Source organism: Calypte anna, chromosome 4A, assembly GCF_003957555.1.
Source record: "Calypte anna isolate BGI_N300 chromosome 4A, bCalAnn1_v1.p, whole genome shotgun sequence".
Lineage (NCBI taxonomy): Eukaryota > Metazoa > Chordata > Aves > Apodiformes > Trochilidae > Calypte > Calypte anna.
Genome location: NC_044248.1, coordinates 1,519,424 through 1,533,425, shown reverse-complemented (window position 1 = coordinate 1,533,425; position 14,002 = coordinate 1,519,424).

Sequence of the window (14,002 nt, the reverse complement as noted above, 5' to 3'; positions counted from 1 at the left end):
GTGGCACGTAGCATCTTCCTGTGCCCCAGTGACAGTTGTACAAATGTGACAACTGGATGTCAGCTCAGGGAGGAAGAGCCTTTTTTGTGTCTCTGCATCACAGAGAACTCCCTTGACTTCTGAGTTTTGGCACCTTTAGTTGATTACTCATGCTCAAGTGTGAGAAGAAATACTACAGAGCTAATTATGATTGCTTTTAATTAGATCCAGGGGCAACTCCTGCAATAAATTTAAAGGATGTGAGAAAAATATGATAGCAGGAAGGGCAGAGTGAAGCAAAGTGTGGTTAAAGCAGCAATCAGGTCATTTGGTGGTGATGGAGGGAGGATGGATGGCACTGGTGGAAAAGTCTGCTGATCTTAGCAACACAGAACTGGGGTTTTTTTCCTCTGCACTTGGCAGCACAGATCTGTTGAACCAGGGATAGCAATTGAGAGGCATTTAGAAAGGGCTTGGGTGTGTTTATGTGATTATTTAGTTTGAATGTAGGTGGTTTCTGTTTGGTTTGAGTGAAGGATGCACAGGGCTGGTGAGTTTGGAGCTGCCTGACAACTGACTCACAAAATGTCACCTGTATCTTGGTACTCAAACCACAATGCCCTTTGCAAAGAAAATGCTGAAACACCTGGAGGTGCAAATATTCTGCTGCTCTTTGGGACCTCAGGGAAGCAGCTAACAAGCAGGAATTTCTAACACACCTTCTGGTCACACGGGAGTGGGAATGACTTCAAGCTGCCATGCTATGTCCTGAGTGGGCAACAGGTCTTAGAAAAGTCAAGGAAAAAGCTCTTCCAAAGTTGCTTCAAGAGGACATCATGACATGTCTGCTGAGGCATCACTACAGGAGGGGGTACCTGGACACTGTGGAGTGCAGTGTGGGTAGCTGTGAGTCTCCTGTGTCTGTTCTGGCTCTGAGTCTCTCTGTCACAAAGGAAATGCTGAAAATGAATAATTGTCTGGTAAGTAGATAATTGGAGGATTTGTTGTTGTTAAACCTCATTGTAGTCCGTGGTTTGCAGCGTGTCCAAAGAGTGAGCAGCAAAAAATAAATAGAAATCCCAGAAGAGAAATAGAAATTAAGAAGTGCTTTCAAGTGGTGAAAGAATTGTCTTGGATTCTTGGTGTGGTGGACAGAACACTGAGTGAAGAAAAATGTGGGTGTCTGAGCTTCTTGGAACACTCACTGCTTCATCCTTCTTTGTCTTTGTTCCCTTTCCTGTCATTTCCCTGTTGTTGAAACTGAATTTGTCCTGAAGCTCTTCAGGTCAGGGATTCTCCCACCAGAGGTACAGCTGGGACAGTCCCTCAGACCACCAAATGATGGCACCTCCCTGGCTGGAGCCCTGTGTCACTGCACCTGATTGCTTTCAAACAGAGCCTTCCTTTTCCTATGAAAAACCAAACTCAAAGGTTTTCAAAACCTTTCAGGCCCAAGTTTGTTAAGTTGTTGTTATCTGCTGTCTACTGCAACTTGGTTAAAATCTGCAGTGACTCTAATGTGCTGACAGGTATAATGCTTTTTACTTTCAGCTTTCCAAGGTTACTTTAAACATAATATTAAGTCTTATGGACCACTTGATGCTTTAGACTTCAAGAACCCTAAAAAGAAAGCAGAGGAAAAAATACATTAACAGGAAAATTCTTCAAGGGTTTGGTTTGAAAACCTTAAGCTTGTAAGTTTATCAATTAATATAGATAAAATTGATGCTTGGACTTGATGATCCTGAAGGTATCCCCCCATGTTCCTGAGAGCTTCATCCCAATGCTCCTCCAGCTCAGGCAGGTTTGGTGCTGTGACCTCTTCTCTGGCGAGCTGCTGCCAGTGCTCAGCTGCCTTCTGGGTGAAAAACTTTTCCCTGATAGCCTAAACCTCCCCTCATTCAGCTTCCTACCTTTACCCTGAGTCCTGTCACAGGAGTGAAGAGATCAGTGCCAGCCCCATCTCTTCCCCTCCAGAGGATGCTATCACCCCTCATCTTCCCTTTCTCCAAACTCAACAATCCAAGTGACCCCTTTTAGGATCCAAGCTTAGGATCTTGATTCCCATTCTGCAGGTGGGGAAACTGAGGCCACATGCAACAAAATCCATTGCTCAGGCCATTTAGCAGGGTGGTGGCACCTCAGGAATAATGTGCCAGGCCTTTGTGTCCCTGCTCAGCATCTCCTGCTGCTCCAGGCTGCCCTGGGCAGTGCCTGGGCAGAGGGTGGGTTTGCCCAGTGCCTCACGTAGCAGTGCTTGGCTGTAACTGGAGCTGCTGGAAGCAGAGGGGAGCAATGTGTGCAATGTTAGAGAAGCAGCAGAGCAGTGAGGACAAGGCAGTGCTATAAATACAGCCTGCAGATGCCTGACCCTAATGGGAACTACAGCAAGCCCCAGAGCTGACAGCGGAGTTTTGCTGTTTCTCCAGGGCTGGGACACGTATCCTCCTTTGGCAAGGAGAAGCTAGGGCTTAGTGCTCCTTCAGCCATTTCTTTGAATATCATTTTCCCCTCTCTTTCTCACCAGTATTAATCTGGGGGCTTCTATCTCTGCTGCTTCTCCTCTTCACTGCCGTGGTGTGACTCAGCTGGGGCCTCAGGGTCACCTCCAATGTCATAACTGAGTCCTTTGGAGTAATGTTGAAGTACCTGATCCAGCAAGAATAGTGACACCTCCTCTTGACAATCCTTCCCTTAACACTGACCAAAAATCAGATTTATAAAATATTCAGCAGGTGCATGGCACAAGTCTTCAGATTTGCTGACAGGGTACACATAAACTAGTAATTTTATAGTCTATGGATGTAATGGTGAATGTTAAAGAGATTCTCAGTGCCACCTCAACAATTACAACAGATTAAATAGATTTTTTTTCCTTTTTTATTTCTTAAATGCTTCTAAAAATACATATGGGGACTGAACTTGTTTTTTTCCAAGAGAATATTCTGGTTCCTCCTGTTTTTAGCAGTTATTTAAGGGTTGAAAGTGATGTGTGGTGAAAACGAGCAGACTGGGATGAAGCTGTCCTAAACACTGCTCTGACTCCTGCCTGTCTTCCCTGTGAGAGGGGTCAGAAGCCAGCTGGGAGGCTGCCTGGAACTTTGGCAGGATGAAGTGGGGCCACCAACTTCTTCCCCAAGAGCACCCTGGAGAAAGGAGCAGAGGGATGGGCAGAGAGCAGGGGCTGGAGGTGAGCATCTTGGGCACCCACTCCCATCTCCAGTTTTTTGACAACTCAGGAGGGGGAGAGTGAGGGACTGTTGAACAGAAAGCAGCAATTCTCACCAAGAAAGAGGCTGAGGGCTGCTTCTCCTGGCAGCTGTGTTGCTGGGGGATGAGGGGAGCCTACGTGGGTGCCTCTGGCATGGAGGGGGGCCTGGTGTCACCTCTCTCTTCTCACTGGAGAAGGGACACTGGTGGGAGTGTTTCCCTGGTGCAGAGCAGGTGACCTGCTAGGTAAGCACTTTGCCCTGGCTGTCAGATGCATCAGTTCTGATCAAGTGCCTCCTCTGGAATGTATTCCTGCTGCAGCCCTGCACCTCCCTGCAGGCACTGGGTGCATGGCCTGCCCCAGCAGGACAAGCTTTGGGTGGCTGTGCTGGGAGCCAGCCACTCCAGGGAGGAATTGGCTTTCACTTAACCTTTCTATCTCCTTCTGCACTTTATCTTTAAAAGCCCATCAAGCGTTCAGTGCCACCATGGGCTGTATGTCCTGTTACTTGTCTAGAAGCTGTGCTAGCTATGGAAGTCAGAAATGTACCTTTTCATACACAGTTAAAAATAGCTTTGTTTGTTTTAAAGCACCCTCCCCTACCAGGTATTAATTTCCATGGAGCTGAAGAATTTTCAGTTCTCTCAGTTTCTGTGATGGCTGCACACTGAAGTATTACCCCTTCCAACCAGAGCTTTAATGACATCCACAGTAAGTTGCTTTCAAATCCTTACAAACTGTTATGTCTTAAAGGAGAGAGAACTGCTGAATACTTTGCTGTGTTCTTCGGGTGTTCTTCTGTCTTTTTCCATGCTTTTCTTTCTTGTATGTTTGAATTGAGCAGAATTCAATCCTTTATTGGGTGTTCTTGGACTGATAGTAGCATTGCTTTGGCTTTGTTCCCAAGCACAGATGGAGGTAAGGGTGCCATTTCAGCTTTCTGCAGGAAAAAAAATACAACAGACCAGGCTGGGGCTACATACTGAGGTACATCAGCCTGGTATGGTCTCAGATGATTTGGCAGCACCAACTTCCGTGGGACCAGGTGTGAAGAACCAGCCACACTTCTCTTTTGTGACCCCGAATCCATTGGGGCCCATGGTAACTGAGCTGGCCGTGGCAGAATAGGTTACATCTTGTCAGTCATAAGCATGGATGCAGAAAATGCTGAAAATCTTGCATCAGGAACGTGAGCTGGTGCAGTCTGGTGTGCTGTGGGGCTGGGGAGTTCTTGTTCCAAACCCAGGCTTGCTGGTTTTTGGCTCTGTGACTTCTCTTCCTCCTTTACTCCCATGTTGCTGAGTCTGGCAGTTTATCTGGAGAGCTTCAAGTGGGAAGATGTAGCAATGGGGTTGGTTGAAACTTTCTTGAAGGAGAAGGGGATGAATGCTAAGAGCTGCATTAGGCTTGGCAGAGGTGTAAAGACTCTGTTAGAGTTTATTTGAGAGCAGGAGATGAGAAATACTTCTTGGGGAGGGGAAGTATCTCTGGAATAGCTCAGAGAAGACCTATGGGGACTGGCCCCACAGACAGCAGCAATGAGGCATGAGAAGGAAGGACTGGGACTGTCTGCAAACAGGAGGCACCAAAAGCAACAGCACAACAGAGAGAAAGTGGTCAGAAGGTGACAGGCTTGGAGGTAGCTGGGGCTGCCCTCTGAGGCTGAGGAGGAAAGCTCAGGGTCAGGGGCTGGCTCAGAGGCACTGGAAGCACAAAGGCTGCAAGGCTGCCTGGCTCCTGGTTTGGTTCTGCCTCTCCTCAGGGCAGCTGCCTGCAGGGGAGCTTGGAAAAGAGGAGGCCTTGGATCACAGCCTGAAAAGCTTGGAAAAGAGGAGGCCTCGGATCACAGCCTTCAGACCTGCTGGGTTTTCCTCTTCTGTGGAAATTATCCATTAGTTTCCTCCTGGGGGCAAAAGCCAGTCACAGTTTTCTGCATTGCACACTTATGTGCTATTTGAATGCTATTTCTGGTGCTTATCACCATTCCTTAAATCAAAAACATTTGAAGAAGTCTTAAAACTTGTCTCTTCTCCAGCTTAACTGGAGGCTGATGATGAGTTTCCATTGCCTGGAGCAATGTTGGGATGGGAAGAAACTGGGGAAGGCTCTGGAGCGGGGCTAAAGCTGGATTTGTCCCCTCTGTGCTGCAGATGGCAGAGGAAGGATGAACCCATTCCCCTGTCAGGGGACAGCAGCTCCTGAGGGGCTGCTCACTGAGGCACTAAAGGTTTGGGGCAGGGGCTGTCTTTGGGGCTCTTTGTACAGCACTGCAGGGGCTCAGAGGAAGCAGGGTGCTGGCAAGTGCTGGGCAAAAATATCCAAATGCAACAGGCAAGGGTGGTGTTAGCACAGCTATACCTGCTTCAGCAACAGTAAAAACAAAAAAGAGAAAACCAAGTACCCCAGCTGATTGGTGCTGGAGATGAAACCCTTTCCAGAGGGCTTACAGTGTCTGAGATGGGAAGGGAGAAGGGAATTCCTTGGGAACAGCTTTTGGGTTTTGTATGCTATCTCATACACTTGCCCTGAGAAGGAAGGGAAATGGGCTCTGCTTGTCTACCAGAAGAAGTAACTGCTGAGTAAAGTATGTGATGGGTTTAGGTAGAGCTGGAAGTCAGGTGTGCTCTGGGATGGTCATTGCAGTCCTCCCCTCCAAGCTCAGCTCTCCTGGCTCCCCAGCCCAGCCCTGCTGTGTTCCCTTCTTTCCTTTTGGTGGCAGGTACCATCTGGCTTTCATCTGGAGCTGGATGCAGCTCTGCTTCCTCAGCATGCAACAATTCCTTTCTGGTTTATGCCTCCTGGCAGCCTGAAGCTGTCCTGGCTGTGTTCTGTGTCCTCCTCCATAGGTGTGGGTGCTGCTGGGGTCCCACACGGGAGCCTGGGGAGGAAGAAGAAGTGTTTGGCTTGTTGGGGACTGGGTTTCCAGGGAAGGGATGAGAGGAGGTGAGTGGGGTGAAGGCACCCGAGGCAGGAGAGAGGCCAGCCCAGCTCCAGGCAGCCCCAAGATGGGCAGCTTGGCCCCCAGACAGAAAGCTGACCCCTATTAGTTACAGGTCCCTAGGGGAAGGGCTTAGCTGACACCTCAGGTGTACCCAAAGCAAACTTGTCACCAGGGCATATTCCTGCTTGTCCTGCACCCCGTGCCCTCCCTGCCAGCAGCAGCAAGGTTTGGTTTGCATCCTGCTGCTCTGCTTTTTGCTCCTCCTGAGCTGAGGGTGGCTGCCATGGCTGCCCCTGCTTGCCTTGCAGGGTGGTGGTGACACAGACGTTCCCAGTGTCACATGGAGCAAATGTCACCCGGGGGAACTATTTTGATCCCTTTCAGTGGGGGGGGGGCAGATGGGAGGGAGGAAGGGGGACATGGTAAATGTCATAACAGACCCCATTCCTCCAGGTTTGGGCAACGTTTTCTGGGCTCTGCCTCCTCTCTCTGGGAGCTGATGAGGAAGGTGAGGTGCAAACCAGGGAGCTGGTGGAACAGCTGGATGGGCACTGAGATGGGGGACTGAGACAGAATCAGGAGGGATGCAGGGGCTTCCAGTCTGAAATCCTAACACTGCCCTCTGGCAGACATGGTGTTTCCCAGAGTTTTCCTTGCTGATGTAGGACAGGACCAGTGTAAGGCTTCCCAGGTGCCAAGCCTTTGGTAGCAGCTGTGTTGCCCTGCTGGGGTAGGGCTCTCTCCAGCCACTCCTTGGAGCTGCAGAGCCCTTGGAAATCAGTCCCTTGGGTTTCCTCCTGGGGGGGTGAAATCCTGGCCCTCGAGACACGTTTGGAGGATTCCAGGGCTCCAATGGAAACCTCTCCATTTTGCCTGTGGTGTTGCTTGGTTCAGTGATGCTATGTGGATGATTACAGTGATTTCATGAAAATTCTTCATTTTTATCCTGTGTCTGATCTGTCTAACCTGTGCTAGCTTATTACAACTGCTTCTTGGATAACATCAGGCTTGTGGTTTGTTGTCAGTGGCAAACGCTCTCGCTGAGCCAAAGTTTTTTTTTTTTTAATTTGTTTAAATCATTAAGATAAGTGGCATAACATCTCCCTGGAACATTGTGATGGCAAGATAAACTGTGTTAGGGAAAGAAAGGTTCTGTGTCTGTCTGGATCTCTCGGAAGCTCTTAAATGTTTTTAGGTCTTAATCTGCAGCCAGAACTACCCAACTCTAACCTGCAATTATTAATTGGGAGCAGAGCCAGCAAGTGCTGCAGAGTTGGAACTGATGTTCTGAGGGCTGGGAAAACCAAAGGCAGGGAGCAGAGGGAACTGGTTTGTGATAGCTGTGTGTACAGGAGACAAGGGACAGAGAAAGACAAGGGATCTGTGTCCTGGGCTCTGTGTTCCTCAGAGGGACCTGCTTAGGGAGATGTGCAATAAATAAATCTTTGAGTCATCCCCTTTTCCATATTTGAAGCCTCCTAAAGGTGTTGTCACAGCCCATCTGCACGCTGGAGGTGTGCAGTTTGATAAGGTATGCTGGGCTGTGTTACAAGTGTGACAATCAGGGCATGCCTAAACACACAGCAAATGTTTTCCTGCTCCTCTGGAAAATGTTTACACATGAAAGCAGAGTTTAGGTTTTGCCAGCCAAAGTAGTAGATGATGACACCAAAAGCTGATTGCCTGTCATCAGTAAATGAATAGTTGGTTTGAGCAGACTCACGGGAGAGAGGAAAAATGCAGGGAGGCCACTGATGGGCATGAGAGGGAGCCCACTGGTGTTTTGCAGAAATAATACTGTTTGCTAGGGTGAAGTGAGTGACCTTGCAAAATGCAAGTGAGGAGCAAGCTTAGGAAGAGATGGGGATGGCAGCTCTGGAGATCTCAGCAAGCTGCTGCACCTTCCCATGGGAGAGCCAGGGTCACAGGGTGGCTGGGAAAACCTCCCTTGTGCCCTGCAGGAACTGCCGTCCCCATGGTCCCCATCCCCTGTCCCCAGGTGCATCCCAGCAGTGAGGACCCTCAGACAGAGCCTGCCCCTCTCCAGCACCTTGGGGTGGGAGTGCTGAGGCTGCAGCACACACAGGTGAGCAGGGGAGAAGCTCCCCTGGTGCTGGCTCCCAGCCAGTGCTATTTCTTCTCGCCATTCTTCCTCCTTTTTATTTTCTTTCCCCACCCCAAAGCATGGGAATGTAGTAATTGCATTTTGACCCAGTTTCCAAAATCACTGTAGCATAGACTTTGAAGGAGAAGGAGGAGGAGGAGGGGGGGGGGAGCAGCCCCAGAAGAATGAAACCACAGCCATTAGGCAGTACTGGTGGGGCAGGAACATCAGCAGCCTGTTAGAAGTGTGAGGTATGCATGAAAAAGCTGTGGAACAACTCTTACCCCGCACAGGTTTGATGAAGAAGAAGAAGAAAAAAAAAGGAATTGCCTTTATGTTTTTTGCTATTTGATCTGTGATACGTAAACCCTATAAAACCCAGCTCAGGTTGACTTCAGATGAAGCACTCTAAGCATAGATGGTTGTGTAAAGTGCCTGGATTTTCAAAACTTGGCTGGAGGTTTCATGGCAGCCTTTCTTGTGGTTATTTCTGGCACCTCTGGCTGCCAGTTGGAACGTGGGGCTATAGATATGTGTGGAAGTGGAAAGGGATGGGTGTGAGTGCTTGTGTGGAGTAGGAGCCTTTTAATAGAAACAGGCTTGGTTTTAGATGGGGTTTTGAAATGTGCAAAGACTTGGGGAGCAGATGCAAGCATGAAATCCAAACCAATTTCCTCATTCCAGCTATTAATACAAGAAGGGAGGGGGAAAGGATTCTTTGAAATGATTTCAGACAACAATTAATATCCCTTGGAATCTCCCCATCCACTCGGTCAGAAGTCTAGATGGGAGAAGGAAGTTGAAATTGAAGCTCACAAAATAAGATGGGCAGCAAAGGAGAAAGCAAAAGCCCAGAAGGAGTGACAGGAATAAAGCTGCCCCTGGTTTGTGCTGTATCCATGTCCTCATGGTGCCATCCTGCATCAGCCTGGCCTTGTGCTGCCTGCCTGCAGGGGAGACACAAAGGATGGTGGTGTCCTGGCTTGTGTTTCCCACCAAAAGCAAGGTGGAAAAGGAAGACAAAATCATGCCCTGGCAGGCAGCTCTTTGCTGCTCCTCTGCAGGTAATAGTTTTGTTAGGAAATGCTCAAATCTCAGAGGAAGGCCTGGCAGGTGCCTTGAGGATGTCCCCTCCTGGGGTGGGAAGGGATGGGAGTTTGGAGATGGGACCAAGCGTGGGGGGAAACACAGGCAAAAAGTTCAGGGCTCTGAGAGATGGAGATATTCCTCATATTTTTGTATTAATAAAAGGGTATGATTCTCCAAAGGAAATATTTTATTCTAATGTGTAAGCATGGAATGAAAGCCTGCCCTTTGACAGCACTGCTGTTTTCTTACAATGCTCCACCAGAACATGCTGTCCCTTCATATCTGTCAATAGTCTGTCATGCCCTGGGTCCCACAAAGCACACAGAGCAGAATGTTGTCTCAAGACAGTCATCTCCTGTTGCTACACAAACGTTGAGGTGAAGCCTGAGTTTATTAGTTTTTAAGGCAGCAGATATTGTTCCTGCACGTTTTTACTCCATACAGAGCCTTCATTTCTGTTAGGCTGAAGCTGATATGCCTTGAATTTCTTTTGCTTGCAGCAGCCAGGCCCATTGGGGTACTCCATCTCTCCTGCTACCCTAAGAGCTTCTTGCAGAGCATCAGGCAGGCCTGGCCCTTGAATTTCGGCTCCAGAAATTGCCTCCTGCCCCTGCAGAGAGAAAGGGCTTTGGTCTGTGCTCTGGCCTCTGTGCTCAGCCTCCTGTAGGGACTCTGCTGGAGGTACCACCAGGGGTTTGTGGTGCTTCAGCAGCAGGTATTGCGAGTGGTTGTTTCTTTGCCTTCTTCTGGCTTGGACAACACAGTTATCCAGTTCCACTTTGACCCTGCTTTGTTTTTTCCCTGGGACACTTTGCTCTTCAGACTGGCCTGAAGTGGCAAAGACCTTTTGGAGCTACATGTGCTCCTGGGGGATTGCTGTTTGCTATAAAATAGGCTGTTTCTGTGTGAGTTACCAAACAAATAATTTAAAAATCATGATGTCCTCAAAGCTCTATTTATAGAGCACAAATTTCTGGCTGAGTACGACCTGCCAATGTTTGTTTTGAAATGTTTTCTTTCGGATATGTTTATATAAAAGAGCAGAGAAAGAGCACGAGATGTGAGAACCCGAAGTCGTGAATGATAATGCTGCTGGGGGATTGTTTGAAAAGGAGAGAGAACTTTTCTCATGTCCCAGAATAGACAATGGGATAATAAACTGAAGCCCTTCCCAAAGGGAAATAAATAAATAACCCACCAGGACAGCCCAGCCTTTGGTATAGCATTATAAATTTTGTCCTGCATAAAAATGTCCTGGAGTTTAGGAGTGAAATGACAGAAAGGAAAATATGATTGAGTTTCTTTAACTTCATTGCCAGTACCACTTGTCCCTGTGTAGGCTTCTTCTCCTTACCAATAGAGCCCCCTCCTTGGGTGGGGTAAATTTATTTTTTTGCCTTTTGAGGCAGATCAGTGGAAATGCTGCTGTTCACTGGGAACAGAGAGCTGAATTATTACAATAGGAAGAGGGTTAAAGGCAAGGAGATGAGATGAACTGAGAAGAAACATTTAGACTAATATCTATTGTTTAAATTGGCTAAGTAAAGGAAAAGCAATGTTCCAAGGACAATAACTCAAAGCAGAACTGGAAATCAATTAATAATTAATTGTCTGGAGCTAAGCAGTGTAGATCTCCATGGACTTCACTGTGTAGTTTCCCATTGTGATGATTTTTTAGGTTTTTTGTTTTGTGTTATTTTTTTTAAAGTTTTTTTTTAAAGTATCTGTCACAGGACATCACCTGAGCAGGGCACTGGTGTGTAATGGTAGGGTTAGGTGGAGAAGTTGCTAATTTATCAGTTCAGTGCCTGAGTGTGTTACTGGTGCTGCCTTTAGAACAAGCAGGAGCCACAATACCTTGGCTTCATGGCTGTTGAGATAATAGATGTGTTTTATAGGAAAGGCTTTTTTTTTTTTTAAATTCATTTTGTGGTTTATTCCATTGAAAAAGTCTTGGTTTGTTTCATCAGCTTCAGCCAGAGCAAAGCCTTTCAGAGGCTGGGGCAGAGTTCTGGGTTTGATCACCCTGTGCAGGGAGCATTCCCCAGCAGGAGGGTTTCCCAGTGAGGTTGCTTTTCACTCCAAGGGGCTATAGTTCTATGGCTTGGATTTCCTCTGCTGCCATTTGGCATCTCCAGAACCCTCTGGAGGTGGCTGCAGAAGATTTCATCTTGGTGGAGGCTGTCAGATAGGAGGCACCTTTTGAAGAAGACTGTAACATCTGATCTTGGATGCTGCCAGCTGGAAATCTGTTGGGTTTTAATCCTAAACCTAGAGCTGTGTTCTATCTCGTGTTAGGAAGTGCACTGGAAGGGAAGTTCTCTTTCAGATTCACCATGTTTCACCTTTTTGGAAGCTTGGGCACAGTTATGTATCCAGCTGGGAATTTTTTTTGTATCAGGAAAAAATGTGGTCTTGAATGAGAAGGCTCCTTCAAGCTGCTCTTCCCTGCAGGATATTTGGAGCTGAAGACCAGCTGCTGTCAGTGTAGGAGAGGACTCAGTTTTAGGGAAGCAGCCAGGGTTTGTTTTCCTGCTGTTCACTGCCTCCTAACCCTGTCAGCAGCTGCTGGTGGGGAGGGATCTTCAGCCAGAGGGTAAGAAGGCTGCTGAGTTTTGACAGTAACTTCCACATTTTCTCTGGTTTGGTGGACTTGGCCTTACACTGAGATTTCTCCATGTCCTTCTAGTCAGTGGTAGGATAGTAGAAGCTTTCCTGAGCTGGTGCAGAGTGGGAAAGGTTTTGTTACCAGTTTGTAAGGAGCTGGTACTCAGAGGATTGGTCTGAACCTGCGCAGAGGTGCTGTACAACAGGACAGGAGGACACCTTGGCCCATGCCTCTGAGCCTTCCATTTCTTGGCCAGGGATTGCCAAGAGCTGAGGAATGAGGAAGAGAAACTCATCTAAATCACAGCTGGGGGAGGTGAAACTGGGAAAAGACAAAATCCTCCTGGTGTAAATACTGATCTTAATAGCAGCCCTGTTCTGTGTCTGGTCTATAGCAAAGAAGCACTCCCTGTTCTGTCCCCCATTTCCAGGTAGATGCTGGTGCTAAAGGGGGCTGGCATCAGCCCTACCATTCCTCTGTTGTCCTCAGATGGGAAAAACATCAGTGTCCCTTCTGACTTGCTTTCTGCATAGACTGGCTCTGAAGCAGAGGAGAGGCAATGTGTTTGAAAGCATGGAAGTCCTTCAGCCAGCTGGGCTGCTCCTCTCTTAGATCATGGAATCATTAAGGCTGGAAAAGACCCCAAGATCCCCTCTCCTCCTCTCCTTACCCTAGAGGGGGTGAGTCCTTGAGCTGCAGTATCCCGACAGTTGTAGGTGGTGGCAGTGTGTTTCAGCATCCTATGCTCTGGTGGTTTTTGTGGGTGTTTAAACAAACACACTGTCTTGATTTTAACAAAGCTCTGTGTTTTTGGCTCTTTGACCAAAGCCTGGGCTGGCTTCATGCCCTGTAGCACGGAGCAGGACACAACTCCAGGCACATGAAATCAACTTCCAGTGTTGCTCCCCGAGGCTGGGGCTGCTCCCCAAGGCTGTCCTGCAGACAGCTCAGCTTCCTTGCTGTGAAGAGGACCCCACTTTCTCAGCCCTCTTGAGGGGCTGGAGCTGGGGTTGCTGAGCTGGGGGTGCCAATGGGGGGACTGGTTTCTGGCAGAGGGTCCCCAAGCAGCACTGCAGCCTGAGGCATCCTCCCTGCCTGCTGCCCCTCATCCCATCACTCCAACCCTTGCACACAGCCCTCTCAGCCTTCCTGCAGCCCCTTCAGTCACTGGAAGGTCCCTGTTAGGTGTCCCCAGAGCCTTTTCTTCTCCAGGATGAACACCCCCAGCTCCCTCAGCCTGGCTCCATAGGAGAGGGGTTCCAGCCTGGTGTGCCTTCTCACAACACAACACAACACAACACAACACAACACAACACAACACAACACAACACAACACAACACAACACAACACAACACAACACTTACTTTCTCATATTCTGATCTCCAAGTCTTATACCTTACATCTGATAACCTTCCAACCCCAACTAGAGATCTGCTGGAAAAGCTTCTGAGGTGAATGTGCTGTGCTACCAGAACTTACCAGGAGTGTTGGAAGGTACCAGAGGCAATTGGCAGAGATGATGAAAATTCCCAGAGTTTTCTTCTCCTTTTGATGTGAGCATAGAGACCATGTGGCCTGTCTGGCTATCAAAGGATTGCTCATTGCTCCCAACCAGACATGATGTATTATTAATGATAAGCACATCAGGAAAAAAAAACCTTGAGCCTCCAGCATTTGATTTTATCTTACCTCAGCTGAATGTTGTTCAGCACCTCCTGTTTTCTTCCTCCATCTTCAGAAGGTGACAGTGTGGGGCAGTGCAGGGGAAGGCAGCAGGGATTTGGCTTCTTGGGGCCCTGTGTGTGGTTTCACAGTGAGTGGGCAGCCACCCACTCAGGGGGATGAATTAGGACAGTCTGAAAAGTTGGTTTCACAGCAATCTGACACAGAACTTTTACAAACTTCAGGACCTGCCAGTCAAGATTCAAAAGCCAAGGGGTTTACTTACCTTAGACCTTTATGCCCCAGCTACCAGGGAATGCTGAGATGTTGTGTCTGGATTTCCTGGGAAGTGGATGGAAAGGATGGACAAGTCCTGATTTTGGGGACTCAGACACAAGTAGGAAATG